Source organism: Bidens hawaiensis, unplaced genomic scaffold (genome assembly GCF_021521415.1).
Source record: "Bidens hawaiensis isolate Kalapana, Puna unplaced genomic scaffold, B.hawaiensis_p1.1 tig00044839_1, whole genome shotgun sequence".
Taxonomy (NCBI): domain Eukaryota; kingdom Viridiplantae; phylum Streptophyta; class Magnoliopsida; order Asterales; family Asteraceae; genus Bidens; species Bidens hawaiensis.
The window spans coordinates 102,147-121,469 of record NW_027497976.1 but is presented as its reverse complement, the minus strand read 5'-3'; the positions used below and the strand labels follow the sequence as shown (position 1 = coordinate 121,469).

The 19,323-nt window shown below is 36.4% G+C and overlaps 1 pseudogene; it reads right to left on the bottom strand.

Annotated features, from left to right (window-relative positions):
• Nucleotides 1-13,135: 13,135 nt before the first annotated feature.
• On the bottom strand, nt 13,136-15,046 carry LOC143595239 (calcium-transporting ATPase 12, plasma membrane-type pseudogene; annotated as a pseudogene).
• Between the last annotated feature and the right edge of the window lie 4,277 nt (nt 15,047-19,323).

The following is a 19,323-nucleotide window of genomic DNA, read 5'->3' as shown; positions in this document are numbered from 1 at the left end:
TTTTATGAATTGTTTAAAGATTAAATCAAATTAAAAAATAAAAATAAGTGTATAATCATTTGTAACTTAACATTAATTAGTATTAATTATAAAAAAAAACTCCTAAACTTTTTAGTAATATACTTCTATAATTAAATAATCCGAAATTAAAAAGAAAACTTATGATTGAACAGAATCTCTTCTCACACTTCTCACATTAAAAATACTTCTAAAATGAACCCAATCCTATATATATATATATATATATATATATGATCAGGATCATGTGAGAACTTTTTGATAATTGAGAACTATGAGAACCATTTTAGACCACAAAAAAACCCAAAAATAAAAAAATCATATAATAAAAAAAACACAAAAATAAAAAAAGTAAAAAAAACCAAAGTTCTTATTTATCATCCCGGTTTCTAAAAAAAAGTAAAAAAAAATTATCGGTTTATATAAATTATACATATATGTATAATATGTACATATATGTACACATACGTTTTTTTTCATATAAGCATATGTATAATTTAAGATAAATGATAATGTACATATGTGTACATTACGTAACTAGAGATCAAATTAAAGTATACATATGTGTATAGGTATAATATGAATTAAAAAGGAAAAAAATCGGTTTTTTTATTATACATATATGTATAATATTTACACACATGTTTTTTCCTATACACATATGTATAATTTAAGGTAAATGATAATGTACATATGTGTACATTACGTAATTAGAGATTAAATGAAAGTATACATATATGTATAAGTATAATACGAATTAAAAAGAAAAAAAATCAGTTTTTTTTAATGAAACCGGAATGAAATATAAGAATTTTGGTTTTTTTACTTTTTAAAAATTTTTGTTTTTTTTTGTTTTATAATTTTTTAAACATTTTTTAGAGGTTTTTTTTAGTGGTCTAAAATGGTTATTTCCTAGGAATGGTAAGAAGGGCATAAAATTTGAAGTTAAAAAACTACTTGAGCCTTTCTAGGAAACTATGTAGACTAAATCCTATATCCTAGGAAACTATTTGTTATTTTGGAAACTACTAATCTCAACTACTAAATCTTAGATCCAATGGCCTAGATCTATTCTTACTCTTTCTAGAAAACTATCTCCTTTTATTTTAACCCACTTATACATATATATATATATATATATATAATTTGCAACTTTGTGTTGCATTAAGAGTTGTACATTGTGGACTTAAAGTTGTACCCCCTTTTCTACTTTTTGGTGCTTCCTCTCATCCGTGTATCCTCCTCTTCTCCATCGCCTCTCACTACCGGTTAACGTCGACGCCCTTTTCCACGGGAACATGATTCAAGAGCTCGATCCCCTTGCTTCGTCGGAAATACCTTGACCAGTAGGAGGAAACGGGGGCGTGGTAATCAAATGGAACTCTTTGGATCAGAAATACTGGAGTCATAATCAAACTTCTTGTGAGTAATATAGCATGCCTAGGGTTTCCAATATCGTCTTTGGTATTTGAAGAAACACTAGATCGAACTGGATGGTCCGATTAGATATTTCCCCAGATGTGAGTATTCTGAAGCGCTATGAGAACAGATCTAAGCTAGTGCCTGCAAAACAGAACACCGCTGAGTCTCGTTACGGGAAGGACTGAGTTGGGGGTCTTCCCGTAACCACCCTCCGGCATGAGAATAAGTATCGTACTCTGATCGGAATAAAGTAAGATACAGTATGTAATTGCTTGAGGCTTGAGAGTGTGAATGAATATCTTGAAGAGATGATCTTCGTATTTATAGCCGAAGGTGGGGGAAGGTGATTGGTGGAGTTGTCACTAGCGATTTATTCCCTCTCTACCTGAATGGACACGTGTCGAGCCTTTATTGGATGTGACTGCCTGGACCTGTTTATGGGGCGGCCATTATCTGTGCACGTCGTGGGATGGCCATTACGTGCCCATGTGTCATCTTTCCATTGGCCGATGTCGCTATTAGGTGGTATTAGGGGAATCTTCTAGAAATAGTTTGTTACAACTACTCTTCCATATCACGTGGGGATCATACGTGTGATGAGTCCCTTGAATTGTTTGTGGATTCCTTCCGCGGATGCTCGCATGGTAATCCGCGGGTTATGGTGGAGATCCACAAAGCGTGTCTTGGACTGTGGATAGCTTTACCAGTCCACGTGTTCCTTGCACGGATGTCTTTCGACAATCCGCGGGTTGGATAAGGGATCCGTGGGTGGCGGATGTCTTTTGACGATCCGCGGGTCGGATAAGGGATCAGCGGGTTGTTTAATATGTTTTTTTTATATGTTATCTGATTTATTTTGCTTGCATTGACCTTTTGCCATCTTAAATTTGCTTACTAAACCCTAATTCCCAAATCCCATATCACCATCATATGCCATTGAACCCCTTCAAATAAAGTTACACTGAGAAACAAATTATGAAAAATACCCAGTTTCGTATTAATTTTGTTGTTTATAGCTTAATTTCTTTCTGATCTATTAGTGATGTTTGTAACCATGAGAAGCATCTGTTAGTGGTGTTCAAAACTTAATTTCAAAGATGTTTATACTTTAATTTGCAAATTAGCCAATGTGTTAGTGATATTATAGCTCAATTTGTTTTTTTGGGACTTGGTATATTCATTGTGTGTTTTATGCAGTTATTATTGTACGTAACGCAACACCTTTCCCTTCGTAGTGGGTTCGGCTGTTATGTTGATTTGCACATTGGATGAGAAACCAAACGTGTCTGTTATGGTTTGGATTTACGGTCATTTGTAGCAATGTGCGGTGCTGTTGTTCAGGTGCGGTTGGAGTATTAAAGGACAAATACGAGCACCCGGGAAGACGAATGACAGAAGTGATTCGTACTTCAACGATAATAAAGATGATGAGGAAAAATTTAGGTTTTTTCTTGAATTAAGCTTATTTCATAATATGTTGGCATTAGTGCATATATATTAGCCTTTTAGGTATGCTCACAAAGAAGTTCGATGAAATGCTTTTAACTTATTTTGACATCGGAAATAGGTGGTCTTTTTATTTTTGGTGTCATTTGTGTGTTACTTCTTCATGAGAAATGCAAAATCTATACTTACTAAAGATCATGATTTTTTGTTTGTTTTTTAATTTAAATAAATAGATTATTTTTAATGTGCGTGACAATTTGGTTTGCTTTGCATTTAAATTTGAATAACAATCAGTTTTGAGTACCACTTACTTTGGTGTGTGGTTATCTGTTTGTAATGTAGGTTGCTTATATTGCTTTTTAGGTGTTTTGTAATTGTTAATTGCTTGGTTTCTCTGTTGATTTGGTTTTGATTGGTAGTTGTTCATCGCTTTTTGTGAGTATTTCCTTTGGTTTTGTGGATGATGATGATGATGAGCATAGGCTCTTTAAAGACGTATTTGAATGGAAAAAAGTATACTGTTTAGATGGGTCAAACTATTTTCAAGATAAAAGCATGGTGCTGAAGATAATTGCAAGAGGTTTACCACACCAGCTCAAGTGTGAAGGCTTTGATGAAAATAAGTTATTACTTTGATTTGATTTGAAGTTATGAAATTTGGACTTCTTTTGCTTTCTAGTTTGCTTAGTGGCGATAACGCATGTAGGATGGTTTCAATATTGTATATAAACTCTCCAATGTTAAAAACGATTGTTAATCAACAACCGGCTTTTTGGTAGCATTTGGACGTTGTTGGAGTCTTAGGTTACGGCTTGACACCCTGTCGCAACGTAGGGGGTCAAAATTCTAGTTAAAATCTAATTTGCCTTTTAAATATGTATATATTTCATTTTAAACATTTACATAATAACTATATTTATATGGTTGAAACTTTGTAGCTTTCTTTAAAAAAAAGGTACGTGTTGATTTTATGTTCATAACTAAACGAGCCCAGTTTGGCTCTGCTCAAAAACTTTTAACAAGTTGAAATTTAAGCTTACAGTGTGAGCGAAATTAATTACTTGAATCACAAGTTTGGTAACTGAAAATTAGATTATAATACTGGTCTGTACAAGTTGGACCGCCCAAAATTAGTTAAGGGTCGTTTTCTACCAATAGACCTAGAGGCGGTTTGTCAGCCGTAGACCCAGAAGCAGGGAACTCCGGTTCCCATTCTGGAGCGAGGCCGTAGCCATTAACGATATCTTGGAAACTTCTTTCCTTCTAGTTGATCGGAATACGATCAATGGAAGGATAAGCTCGTTTATCAGCCATCAAGTAATCTGCCAAATATCGATTACAGCGAGCAATTGTGGGAAACTAGGTTTTCAAAGAAAAACTCAGTTTTCCAGCAAGAAATATGAGAAGGCAAACTAGAAAGATAGAAAGAAAGAGTTGGAGAAACCCCTATTTACACTAATCGCAATAAATGCGACGAAAAATGAACAGTAGAGAGAGGGAAAATGGTCCAATAGTTACGTAACACCTCAGGCGGGAAAGAAAAATTAGTGGGAACAGTTTCCAATTAACAGTTGTCAGCGGGGCACAAACGTTTAATCATCGTTCTAACTAGCTCAGGCCTGTCACGTCGATTGCTAAAAGATCTACTAAAACCTAGTTATATGCTAAAGCAAAAAACTCAATTATGACAACTTAATAAAGTGTTTCACCTATGGTTCATGGGTTAGAAGTTGTGCAAGTCATGACCTTAAGAAGGTTATAACGAAGCCTTTAGCACACCTACATGACAACTCAGGCAGATAAAATCATTTTCATGGAAAGGCTTACACACTGAAACATCATGATCTACGTGTCATGTTGCGCTATTATGGTTGCTTATTTGGGCATAATTTAAGAAATTCACAAGTGCATTATAAAGAAGAAATAACAAGACAAAAAGGTCATTCTTATATCATTCAAAGAGAAGTGTTACATGTTACATAAGTCATTTACAATGTTTGGCTCCTATTACTAAATACAAAAATTCAAGAAGCAAGCGGGTCTCGAGATATTGGCGGAGGCATATACCCACATTGTCCATCTTTAGGAACTTGAAAATGCTCGCGCAAGCGCGCGAACCCATCGTCGTGAGTTGAAAAATCTTTAATGACGTCTTGGAGGGAAAAAGATAAGTTATCAAACTCTTGAAGGTTGTTACACCCCAACCTAAGGAGGAAATGCCGGGGCGCAAACCGTTGGTTCACAGCTCACAAGGTACTATCATAAAATTTAAATATGACAATATCTAATTATTTATTTATTTCAAAATTTCAATTAAGTACAGAAAGTTTAACAAATTACCAAAATAAGAATAGTACACAAATATCTTTTACTTCATTAACTAAGGTCTCTCTAAGTGTTTCTTCATCTTAGCTTCAACCAAATGATAACCTGTAAATGCGTACAAAATAATATAGATTTGCCAACACGAGGTTGAGTGAGAAAAAGTCACCAGTTTTAACACTAATAATAATGTATAAGTAAAATGAGCAAAACTGATATTGTGAGTATAAATCAATCAAACCATGTGCAAATAGTTGTGTCAGTTGACAGTTGCCTAGCGAATCAGGCTTTGGCTAATGTGACAAGCAAATACAAATAAGGGTGTCGGTTGAACATCACCTAGCGAATCGGTCTTTGGCTACTAAGACGGCATATGATCATACTTTAAGGTGAGTATGATGGAACTCTCCGAATGCGATAAAATAAACAATTAAGCAATTAACATTCAATTAATAACACACAACGCTCACAGTTTGCTAGTGCGAATAATATATAATATATAATACTGATAAGTACGCAAGTGTCCCCAAAACGTTTAAAAGCTGTAAAAAAAATGGGGGATGACTTCTCACCTTATTACTTAGGCAAGTTAGCAAGATAATAAGAATAAAATAAGAAACCGAACTTTTAACGTGCTGACTGTGTTAATCCAAATAGACCTAAGACTTAAAGACAATAAACTACAATTAAAACCGAGAACATAGCCGCTAGAATCAATCCAAACGGATGTTTAGAACTCCGGTTATGAGATTTTCAGTAAATAAGCGAGCTGGTAATGACTAGAATCCGAACATCGAGTCGGAAGTAAGGTTTTGGTTAGTACACTCAACATCTCGAGATAAAACTAAAAGTCTTCTGGACCGAAATTCAGTTCCGACCAGAAGTGATAGAAATCGACTGTTCAACTTTGTTGACCAATATGCCCTTAAACGGGTCGGAGTCCAATTGAAGTGTCAATTTCCCTCAATCATAGAAATATAATCTGCACACTTCTTCCCGAAACCCTAATATCTAATGTAGAATCCGTCACCCTCAAGAAACACACGTTTTCCTCTTTGTTCTTTGCTATTTTATTCAAGATTGTTTTATGTAAAGTTATTCCTTATTGTTCAATGATCAATTTCCCTCAATCACAGAAATTGATTGAGGGTTATTGATCATTAAACAATAAGGAATAACTTTACATAAAACAATCTTGAATAAAATAGCAAAGAACGAAGAGGAAAACGTGTGTTTCTTGAGGGTGATGGATGCTACATTAGATATTAGGGTTTCGGGAAGAGGTGTGCATATTATAATGGTCTTGTTTAAATAGGATTAGTAAACAAAAGCTAATTTTAGTCAAATAACTCGTTTATGCAACAAGATCTCGTTTAATGACTCAATCAACTGAAAAAATAAATCAAATTCGTTATTGAGGAAGGGGCTAATGCATGTGGACATGTACCAGGTCTAGGAGGGTTTTCTTGGAGCTTAAAACACGCGATTTGGTCCAAAAATAAGCGATTTTGCATTAAAGCACGAGTTAGGACTTAAAATATCAAAATCTTGCTGATCCGATGAGTTGGCCATGCCCCGCGACCAGCTATGGGGTTCCTGGTTGTGCTACCTGGCGTGGGGATATTCCTTACCACTTTTTTTTTGTCAATTTTGGTCCATGAAGTTCCGAAAATGCATTTTTAGCCATTTTAAGAGTTTCTAAGGGCTATTTGGCATGATTGAAAGTTATGAAATTATAAATAAGTTAAACCAAGTTAAATACCAATCAATACAAGTTTTAAATAGTTCAAAAGATCCTAATTACATTCCTGAATCGGTTTAAACATAAACGAATACAAATACGAAAAATCCAAGTTGTTACAAAGGCTGGCGTGATACTCAGCTTCTGTATCATGATCTTGTTGTTCAGACTGAGATGTTGAGAAACCTTCATGAGCCATTGCGAGGCATTCTTCAAATTCGGCCTTCCGTCCGGCTCGAGAAGAGGTGAGGAGAAGTTTTTCCAAACAATCTCCAAGCTTGAGTCCATCTTTAATATTCTCAATAACCTTCAAAAACAACAACACAATGATTAGTATAATTTAGCCATAAGAAGCAAAGGAAGAATGAATATAATTACCAAGGGAAGGCTGTATTTCATGAGCCACTTCCTTTCCGTGGTGACTCTCTCAGAAGTTGCTTTGTCTTTAGAATAACCCCCCTATGTAAGGCGGGTATTGTTAGCGTTTCAGCAATCTGCTTATCTTTCTCCAAAGCTTCAGCCATCAGTCGCTGGATCTCTTCTTTGTTGGTTCTAGAAAATTGACAAGGAAGATTGGAATCTTCTCAACCTCCTCAGAAAATGGCTAAGTATGGAATTCAAGCAAGCTTGGACCTTCGAGCACGACTTTTGCTAGCTCGAGCATGATATATTACTCATGTAAGATTATTTTCTGGAATTCTTCTAAGTGTTGAAAGTTTTGAGCATGGTTGTAAAACTCCCGAGTAGGCGGCCGAGTACTCCCTGATTACTCTCCGCCTAGATCGAGTACTCCCCGCCTCGGCCGAGTACTCCATAGGTATTTTCTGAGTAATCCCCGACTACTCCCGAGTACTCGCAACTCCCCAGTCGACCGCCTAGGACCGCTTAACGACTTTTACAACCTTGGTTTCGAGAAAACTGCACTTGATCGAGAAAGGATTCTCTTCATCAAGCACAGTTTGCTATCTGAGCAAACACTTGATCTATCCGAGCTTAAACCAAAGTTTACAAGTATTTTGGTGGGTCGAGCATGGATACAATAAAGGGTGATCTCAATATGTTCTAAGTAAAAGTTTGAGCATGGTTCAATCTTGAGCAAGTTTCAGTACCAAGCATACTGGAATTGTTCTCAATAAACCTTAGTGAAGATTGAAGAGATCTAGAAGAATATGTTTGCTCGTGGGATTTTTCCGAGCAAAGTTGGGATAAGTCATGAATATTGAAGTCTGCTGGAGTAGAATATTTTCTAAGGAAAATATTCTAAGTAAAGGTTGCTCGAAAACATGCTTCGAGCATACTCAATGTTACAAGGTCTACTCGACAAGGATATATCATACTCGAATACCTATTTTACACTTGTATTTATTTTAATTGTATTTTGTAATCATTAGGGCTTCTAGAAGGAACGTCTATAAACAATACTAGGTTTACATCATAGGGCGCGTGCGTAAACGATTAATGAGAGACTAAGACCTCATTCATGCAAACCTAGTACGGCCGTCATTGAATATGAAACCCTAGATGTTCCATGCAAACCCTAAACACTTCCATTGTTCTTGAGTGAATACTCTAATATACTGGAAACCTTTTGAGGATATTTGTGAGTGATTTTGTACAATCATATTACCATACCAACATCCTGATTATAACTGATTCCGCCGGATATAATTAGTGGGTCTTCATATATTGATTTCATGTGTGTGTTCTTGCCAACTATTTTGGTTTAACACGAGATCCTGGTCCTGACATTCTTCGTTGCGAGCGATAAGATCGCCCTGGGTAGATATTTGTTGTTCTAAGACAATATTCGTCTCTAGAGATTTCAGAAGTTCTGAGTCCCTACCCCGGGCGTATTCTCGAACAGCACTGGCCTATTCGCGGGCGACATCTCTTTCCGCCTCCGCCTTCTTCACAGCCTCCTTAGCTTTCTCCACTTCTCCCTCCATACTTGCGAAGGTCCTCCCTCACTCCCAGTGATGGAAGCATGAGGAGCGGAGATAATTTGTTCTGTTTGAAGCGCATCCTCATCTTCCGTCTGGACTTCCTTCTCAGCAGATTTCCCCTTCTCGGGAGCAACAGGAGGGTTCAGTTGGATTATTAGAGACGGAGGAGATGGTTCATTAATAACCACCTTGGCGGGATTTGTTAAGCACACAAAGTGGTTAACTACGGATACATAAGTATAAACTCAAAGGAAATTTTTACCTTGAGAAGCTTTGGTGGCAACCTTGAGGATCCGGTAACCCAAGCGAACCTTTTTGGGATTAGGAAAAATATGCATTTTCTTCAAACCCTCAAGTTGGCTGGTCGAGGTGGCCGCCGGAGCTTCCGTCTCTGTAGTAGCGACGGACGGTTCCTCGTGGCTGGAACCCCCATCCTTGGAAGTTTCGCCGCTAGACTCGTCCTTCCGCTTCCTCTTGCGGGTAAGATCTACAATTGCACACAAAACTCCCGCATAATCAGTGGGTGAATGTTCTTCATCACAGGACGATGACTACTCACTAGAAGAAAGGAGTACAATCGTCCCATATGAATCAACAGCGGAAAGAGGGCGATGGTTTAAGACATACTCACCTTTGGTGATGAAGTTCTCGTCAATAACGGGTTCGACACGCCCGTGATTGGGAAAAAGAAAGTTGTCCTTCGTCTTGTCAAGGATTGGACGCGCCACGGGCTCACGTGGTTGGCGATACATATTGCCGCGGATGCTATCCAAAAGGACATCAAAGACAGTCCCCGACGCTGAAACAACAAACAAGCAATTAAAAAAACAGAGAGAGAGAGAGAATATGATTACAAAACAGTTATACCCATCGTCTCGAAAAAAATAAGGATACTCATCTAGGAATGGCTATATGCGGCTCAAACCCACCAACACAAGCACCAATTCTTAAATCCGGCGCATGGGACTCGGTGTGCGGGTTAGGGTCTTGAACCATGGCTGATTCGCTGGGTCAACTATGGTAAGATCTATAAATTCCTCCGCCAAAGAACGACAGGCCATGGTCAAGGGAATAGCATCTTCCCTGATCCAGAAGAATTTGGTCTTCCATTCGTGGGCACTCCGCAGGGGCTCGGTGCACAGCGCCTTCTTCCCAATCGCAGTGCAATTAAACAAGTTTCCATGACTTTGGAGTCTGTATAATACGAAAAATTTGTCGATGGAAGGGGTAATGCCCTAGGAATGGCAGCAAAACTCGAAGTGCTTAAGCCTCATGAGCCCAAACGGATGCATCTGGAATATATGTATTCAAGTTAGAACCAGAAATCTGCCCAGGAACCTTGTAATCGATAACCTAAAGTTACCGGTGGTAAAATACATGCTATATAAAGCTATTTTGCCTTTGAGAGGCTTATCGGCTGTCGATCCGGCAGCAGGGAGTTCCGGCTCCCATTTAGGAGCCAGGCCATACCCCTGAACTATATTGGAAAAGTCCTTTTACTTCCAGTTGACCGGAATATGGTCGATAGTGGCAGGGGACCATCTCTTTTACCGCCAACCATTAGGGCGTCCAGAAATTCATTACAGCGAGCTATGGTTGATAATAGCAAGAAATCAAAGAAGAGGAATCGCCAAAGGATAAATTTGTAGAAGTGAATGACGAATGGAAACGGTTTCCCCTTTTTATACCCATCGCAATTAACGAGATGGGAAGATGAACAGTAAACCAACAGTAATCCTCAACTCAGTAGTCGACACTAATTTCAAAAACAGCCGCATAGACGCGTGTATACACCTCGAAAAACACGTCTGACATAGCTCAGAGCAGAACCGTCGTATCATAGCCCTCAAAGTCCAAACCCTAGTTAAATAATTATAATAACTACACGCAAAAGGATGATTTTGAACACGCTCACACCCAAGAAAGAGTATTGAGTCCAAAATTCCTCCGCGGAAAGGTATCACAAAAGAAACAATAGACTGGGGGCTTATAGAGGTAGGGAAGTAAAAGTGACCCGCAAACCCAAGAAAGAGATCCACGGATCAGCGATATCACCTGCAGGTCATTAGTGATACCCGCGATAGAGATTCGCGAACCACGAAAAGTCCCACACGAGGAAGAAACAATAGAAAGTTCTTACGTGGCGAGGGAGAGCAGTTGTAACAATATTGTTCTAGAAGATCACCATAACATTCCCTGACAAGGGCGATAGCCAATGAAAGAGGGACAGCTGGACATCTGGTAAGAACCATGCACATGGCTAGGCTGTCACATCCTATCAAGGTGTCACACGTGTCCATTCAGGTATAAAAGAATATTTTAGACAGTGGCAACTCCATCAATCACGTTCCCCCACCCTCGGCTATAAATGCCTTCATCACCATCATGGGGTACTCATTCACTCCTCACATATTACATCAATCACTTTGTACTTTCTCTCATTACAGAACAGTATTTATTCTCACGTCGTAGAGTGGTTATGAGAAAACTTCCCCCCCCCCCCCCACCTTGTCCTTCCCGTGACAAGACTCACGATGTTTGTTTTGCAGGAATTAGTTGAAGATCTGATTACATCTGACTTGTTGGTTCATGTTGTAGTTCGTACTTGGTGGAAACATATATCCAATCCCCACTAGATTAGATCCGTGCTTCTTCACATATCAAGATTGACATTCATTTCTTGCTATTGTTGATATTTTGTGTATGTCATGTTAGGATTCTAATCTTTCACAAAGGATTGCATACTCAACAGAATCATAAATAAGTTCGATATCCGTGAGCAGTTAGATTGAGGGGTTAATAAAAGTAGTCACGGGTATAACCATCTAAACCCGTTGGGTCAGGCACAATATGAGGCTATCATTTACATCCCCTTTCCATGCTATATATTTTTATAGACAACCCAAATGAATTGCATTGAAACATCTATAGTTTAAGGTGAAGTTAAAATGAAAATGGAGAAAAAAATGAGAAGTGTGAAAAGGATTTGTGGCCACACAAAAACCTCTCAAAAAATTCAAAAAAAATAATAAAAAAAATCATAACTCAATATATAAATAAAAAACCAAAAAATTTAAAAACCTAAATGTTTCCCTCGTCGTTCCTGTTAAAAAAAACAAAAAGACACAATGCCAAAAAAAACACAATGCCGAAAAAGAACAAACAACACAATAATAAACAGAAAAATACACAATAGATCGTAAAATATAACACAATGTCGAACAAAATATGACACAATGTTAAGCTGATGTATTATTATTCTTTTGTTGGTGATTTTGCACATTTTGTCACAGGGCTGAGAGAGGTTAGTGTATATATATATATATATATATATATATATATATATATATATATATATATATATATTTATTGTAAAGGCTGGGTTGAATTGACTAAAATATTATTTGTTAAATAAATTTTAAAATATTATAAGTTAGTTTAATACACATAGTTATAACATTTTATTATTTTAATGTTAATACAATATTTTCGAACTTTATAATTGCTAGATTGCTAATGTAACTTTGTAAACGTTGTAATGCCCTGATTATGAACTATAAGAAACAAAATAAGAAAAAGAGAAACTTAGTTTACCTACGAGCTACTATGCTATGTGAAATACCCATGTACTCCTAAATCCTAACTTATATTACATCATAAGAATTGCTGTCTACAATGCTTCCACAATCTGTATATCTCATGAGCATGCAGATCTAAACAAGAAATCTTCTCTAGTACCACTTCCATCATGAAATAAAAAACATAGTAGTCACCACTCCGCGAGAGGCTTAACCATTTCATCTCTGCCCCGGAGTCTCTCGGCCACATTCTAGAAACCTTAATTTAGCCACCAACCGGCTCCGCTCCTCCCGTAGCTGTGCGAGCTCAGACTCCATCCTTTTCTTCATCATGGACTCAACCACGGTAGTATTGAAATCGTTCTCGGAGTTCCATGCATCTTCTTTTTGGGACAACCATGATAAAGTTGCAATACCAATAGAAACTCCCCATTGCACACCATTTGATCTCTTTGCCTTAGGAAAATTCTTAAAATACTTCACCAACACAATTTCGAGAATTACAGTAACCCCAATTATCGCAACAAACAACATATTTTTATACATAACTTTGAATATATTTCTTTTCTTCAAAAGCTTCCTTGAGTTGAACTCATTAAACACTTGACATAACACGAAAGTAATAAAGATTATAGTGTTCTTCACCTTCTCATCCACGTTAAATATCACCTAATAGTAACCTGGAAAACAGCTTGCGCAAATAGGCATCTCCACATGATATTAGTCACGCGTGGTTTGACCCTACCCACGGGCAATTTGGTCAAGAGTTCCTTAGTCGGCCCTTCTGCAGCGAGTCCACCCATAGTATCCATGATTAAGTTCACCCACAACAGTTGAACGGCGGTTAAAGGGATCCCGCCAGACGTTACCGATGTGGTTAAGTTAATAACAAGAGCTGCGAAATTTATCGTGACTTGAAATTGGATGAATTTTCGGATGCTATTGAAGATGCATCGTCCCCACATTAATATGGTCGGAATGGAGGCATTGTCATTATCTGAAATAGCACTATCTGTGCTTTGGATGGCCACTTCGGTTCCTTGTATTTCCATTGAAAGTTCAATATCTACTTCTTCTGCCGGTGCATCATTTGTCCAGGCACTGGTTATGTCTGACACGACTTGTCCGTTTTGTTTCAAGCACTTCACCATACCTATTTTATCAACCTTTTGCATTCTTTGTTCATATGTAAAACTAAGAAACTGGACGCCTTCTACTTCTTCTTCTTCTTCTTCACATTCTACATTACCGGATACCCTTATATCACATTCGACGGCTATGTCTTTTGTTGTGAAATCATCGCCTTCGGTTATCCCTTGCGAAGTTTGCCCTTCTTTGGTGCATATAACTGTAGCGGCACCCATGGTATCAAAGACGGATAACTTCCAAACCATGGTTTGATCACCTATCAGTCTCTTCATAGAGTATGCAAATGTGAGTGTAATAATTAGAGGGAGCCCTTCAGGTATGGCCACCACCAGGATGATCACTTCCGCTGAAAATATACTAGTAACCGAATCAAGAATTAACATAGCTATAAGAACTAGGAAAGTGAGTGCAAGACCTATCTTTACTATTGAAGAAGTAAGTTTCTTGAGGCGTGATTGTAATGGCATTTGATCGTTATTATCATTTGTGATGGAACTCATCATCTCCCCCCAAGCGGTGGTCATCCCGACGGATAACACAAGCATCCGACAATGCCCGTCTGCCACTTTGGCACCCGAAAATAGAAATGGATTAGTGATGGCGTTTACGTCTATTTGCTCACTCTGATCATGACCTGGCATGCTCCACTCGTCCACTAGCAACGAATGCCCGTCAATAAACAACCCGTCTTCTGGAATTCGATCTCCTACATTTAAAACCACAATATCTCCAACTACTATATCAACTATCGATATCTTTTGTCTCCTTCCTTCTCTAACAACGGCAATCTTGATATTGTTTTTTATAGTTGGCATACTGTGAAACCGTTTCTCCTGTCTGAAATTAGTAATCGTTGACACAACGATAACTAGAAAGACAGCGAGAATTGTGCTTCCACCTTCATACCACCCGTCTTTAATTCCGTCTTCTTTGATGCCAAAAGAAAGAGAAAGAGCCGCACACCCCATTAGTATGAGACTCGTGATGTCTTTGAAAGCCTGGACCATAAAATAAAACAAGCCCTTTGGAGGCTGTTTTAGGTATGTATTCGAACCAAACACAGCTCTCCTTTTGTTTAAATCTTGTCCGGTGTTTCCATTCACAAGACCAGTGCCAAGGGTTTTCGCTAAACCCTTGACACCATCGAACTTGCAAAGCGTTTCCAAGTCTTTGTTTTGCATGATATTAACGAGCTTTGTTTGACAAATACCGTAGAAGTGATGATCATACACCTCTTTGATATTGATAGGAACCTCAGGAACAACAACTTGTGGGTTGATTAGGGAAATGTTTTTGGCCAATGTGTTTGAGAAACGTATTGTGAAGTATGCACGACGCCATCGTTTCTTGGCTTTTGCAAGTGCCGATGTACTTACGACGTTGTACATCATGGTACCAATGTCGTAGAGTTGAATTTCTACAACCATTTTTAAGTAATTAATGGAAGAAAAGTGAAGTTTGTGTTTTCAGAGTAACATAGATCTATTTGACTTGTATATATACTGGTGGCTGGCTAATCATGTGGATTTGGAAGAAACTTCATAGAAACTGATTATGGTGCACGTACGTGTTACGAATAATTCCATGATCTTTCCCATGAAAAAGCTGGTTGCGGCTATAGTATGGGAAAATAGAGGATTCTCTTAAAGAAAACTATTAGTTACAAATTAATAAGACCATGTGTGGATGGAGCCCCAACAGGGATTTTGCGTCATATGGCGTCATGTCAGCATTGACGCTTTTTGTCAAAAAATAGGTGTAGCGGATGGAGCCCCTCGCCATTAATAAGTTATTATAATTTGAAGTAAATATAAATAAAATAAATGTGTGATTGGTTGGAGTTTATGAGAATAAATTTGATTGTTTGATGGATTTGAAGGGGGGAGAGGGGGCTATGTACATAAAACCCCAACCCAAAATGCCCTTTAAAGAGCCTCGGGGGCGGTGTTTTGGGCGCATTCACCAGCAAAGCACCCACTACATATGGTTTAAGTGGGTTGCAATTTGGGAAAGAAATAAATTCTCGAAGATAGTTAAATTTTTAATAGCGAAACTGAACGGTTATATATGAGTATCAAACGCATATTTTCTCATTCTTAACTCCTTAAATGCATATTTAAGCAATCAAAAAATTCAATTGTATATTTCCTCTTTTTCTTAATAAAATTTAATATTGTTATAATTTCTCTTTTATAACTTAAAGAAACCATAATTTAGAAGGTTAGGTTTTGGTTGAAAGCACACCAAAAACTAGTAAAAATAGGTAAGCATGTAATGTTTAAAGTTTAGTAAAAGATAAGGTAAAATAGTTATTACATAAATTATTTTAAATAAAAATAAATCAAAATGGGTAACTTTATCATTTTTATAATTAAAGAGGGGAAAATATGTAATTGAACTTTTTGATTAGGTAAATATGTATTTAAAGAGTTTTGGAGAGGAGAATTTGCAATTACCCCATTAATTCTTACTAGACAGATACTCGCGCGATGCGGCGGATGCTCGAATGCAGACCCTGTTAATCACGTAACAATTATGAGGTCATGGTTAAATGCTCGCGCGATGGTCATGGTTTGGTTTAAAACTTGAAACCGTTGAAACCAGTCATCAGCTTGGTTTCATGGTTGGTTTTTTTACTCGGTTGGTTGATTGGTTTCAAAATTTTCAAACTGTAGCTAACGGTTTGATTCGCGGCTTATAACGGAAATCGGACACATGAAATCAGATCAGACTATAAATGTTGAATGCATTTTAATCTTTGTTATTATTTAGTATTAGATATGTATTATTATATATATATTAGATATAGTTAAAATATAATTGAACAAAGTCTTTCTAATACAAGCAAACTTGGCTATTGCAGCTTTAATTTAATCTAATTCCAGTATGACTTTTTGTGATATTCATTTTTGTTATTGTTTCGCCTCTTGGGTCTTCCGTTAATGTTTACTATTTATGTTACCAAAATTATCATTCTTCCTACTACAATTCTCTCAAGTATCATATTATGCTTAGCTAGAATTGATTATACAGTTAAATTAACAATAATTTTAAACAAAATTATTATCAAAGCTTAAACTGTAAAACCAAACCATTAGTAATGGTTCGGTATCAATTTTCAATTGTTCATTTTTGGTTTTGGACGACCAAAAATCGTTACTAACGGTTGGGCACCCGAGTTTAACTTAAAAGCCATCAAAATCGGAATTGAACACCCCTACGTAATATATTAATCTTTTTAATTAAAAAAAATTATAACATTTTTATACTCGAATTAAAAAGAATAAAATGCTCGTTTTTATGGTGCAATTCTTTTACAAAAATATTAACGTATGAAAAAGTTATGGCCGTTTAAAAATCGTGGATGATAAGTTAGTTTTAAATTAGAAAATAAATATATAATATGATTATAGATGGGGGCAAACTTGTAAGTTGTATTAATTGTGTTTAAAAGATAAGTTTACCGTTTCTTATGCATTAGCATTTGTCAAACTCTGAAAATTAAATGTTTTAAATTATCATTGTCTCATGTATTATATATAGTATAGATATGGATATATAGTTGATAAAATATACATTTATATAAGATACTAACCGTTTGGATCCATTCAAAGTGACTCTCGTGTGCGTGTTGGCTGTTGCAAGTAGTATAAATGAATTGGTCAATTGGGGAAGAAATATCGGTTTTTTTTTTCTTTTGGAACTTCGTTGGAAGTTTACAATTAGCTTTGTAACGAAGTAATCCATCTGTAAATGAAATGTGGTAATATGTATATGAAGAGGCCGTGAGTTGGTGGGTTCTAAAAATGAAAAACAGAAAACGAAAAAAAAAAAGAAAAAGCTTAAAATAAAAGACACCAAGTAATTAAAATGTGTGGATACAAAGTCTTCTTACCATGCAAAGCTTACGGAAAATTTTGAGCCATCAATTTCGTTTTAAGCCTCTTATCGCGCACGATGCTTTTCAAAACGGGAACCAACTCGGATTTGAACTAGATTTGTACCAGAACCGTTTCAACCCAACTCAGGGACGGTCGGTTGAAACATCACGGGTCATCGTAGGGCCGGGTCGGATCGAAATGTACCGGTCATCGGTGGGCCTAGTTGGCTCGAAATGTTGGGGGTCGTCAGCGGGCTGGGTCAAGTTGACAGTAGAGCAGGGGAAGGGTTGGTGGGGTTCCCGGTGTTTGCTGAATTGCTTTCAATTCTTTGACCAACCAAGCACATCAAGAATAGATTGAGATTTCAATTATAACAAATTTGCATTCCCATTGAATTGTTTAAATTCTAAATCCAATTCTTTTAGATTTTAATTTCAATATAAATTCTAATTTCAAAATATTCTTCAAACCAAAGACACCCTAATATTATATTTTCTAAGTGGTCCATAGTATTTGTTAATGAGAAACCCCACTACAATTCTTGCCCAATTTTTGATGTGATGTCATAAACAATAAAATATAAATTCTATTAATAATTGGTATAAGAAAGTTTTCTTTTCTTTTTTTTTTCCGAACAACCAAAGTTTTTATCCACCTATTTTACACCATGTTTCATGCGAGATTAAAACACACACCCACTTAATTATAAATCACACATTTTTGTCACTAGATCAAATTAGTGATATAAGAAAGTTCAGTAATATAGTCAAATCAAAGGCACATAATTAATTCCGTTATCTATATTAATTTAATTTAAAAAGCACACCGGCCCTCATATTTTTTTAGATGACGTCAATTCATCCATCATTTTGCATAAAATCATGAATCATATATTATTTTTATCGTTTGAAGAAATAAAGTATTTTGTTGAGTTAATTACACAGATGCTTCTTATGGTTTGTACGGATTTCACGTATGGTCTCTAACTTTGAAAAATTGCATGCATGTTTCTTGATTGTTTATAAAATGTAACAAGGGTGCTCCTTGAAGTTGATGGACATTAGTTTTTCCGGTTAGATTTTTCAAAATGATGAACTACCCTTCAATATTTAAAAGAACTAATAATACTAATTCAATATTAAAGGTATTTTTGGGCACGGGCGGACCTTCATACATCGGTGCGGGTTCACAAAAACCCACCGACTTTCAGATTTTGTATTAAACGTCTATAAGATATATGAAAGTGAACCCATATATAAATTGTAAGTGAAAACATAGTCAAATTGCAACTTTGGTCTAGTGGTAAACAACCCTTTTTTGTATTGGTATTTGTGGGAGCTTGCTTGGGTTCGATTCCCTCTTTAACCGTCTCCTTTGTATTTTTTTTTACCCAACTTGAGAGACGGATTCAAGTATTTACCCTACCAAGACCTCCCACCACGCTTTGACAAAGCAATTCTAAGTTTTAACTGGTGTTTAAAATGTTTATATTACTTTCTTTAACAACACAGAAAATTTAAATAATTACTCTTGGTTTGTTTTTTATAAATAGTTTGTTTATGGTGGCCTTCTGTTTGTTTAGGTTAATCTATCTTTATATTAATACGTATAATATGTATTTGTTTAGTCTTTTTCTATTATATTTAATAACCATGTTTTTAAGTTATAATTAAAGGTTTAAGATTATTGATAGTCACATGTTGTTTTTACCCGACCCATATTTTATCGAGCCAATTTTGACCGACTCATATTTTGTCCCCGTACTCACATAATTTATGTATATTTGATGTTTTGATTCTAATATTTTTATTTAGTTGTTGAAA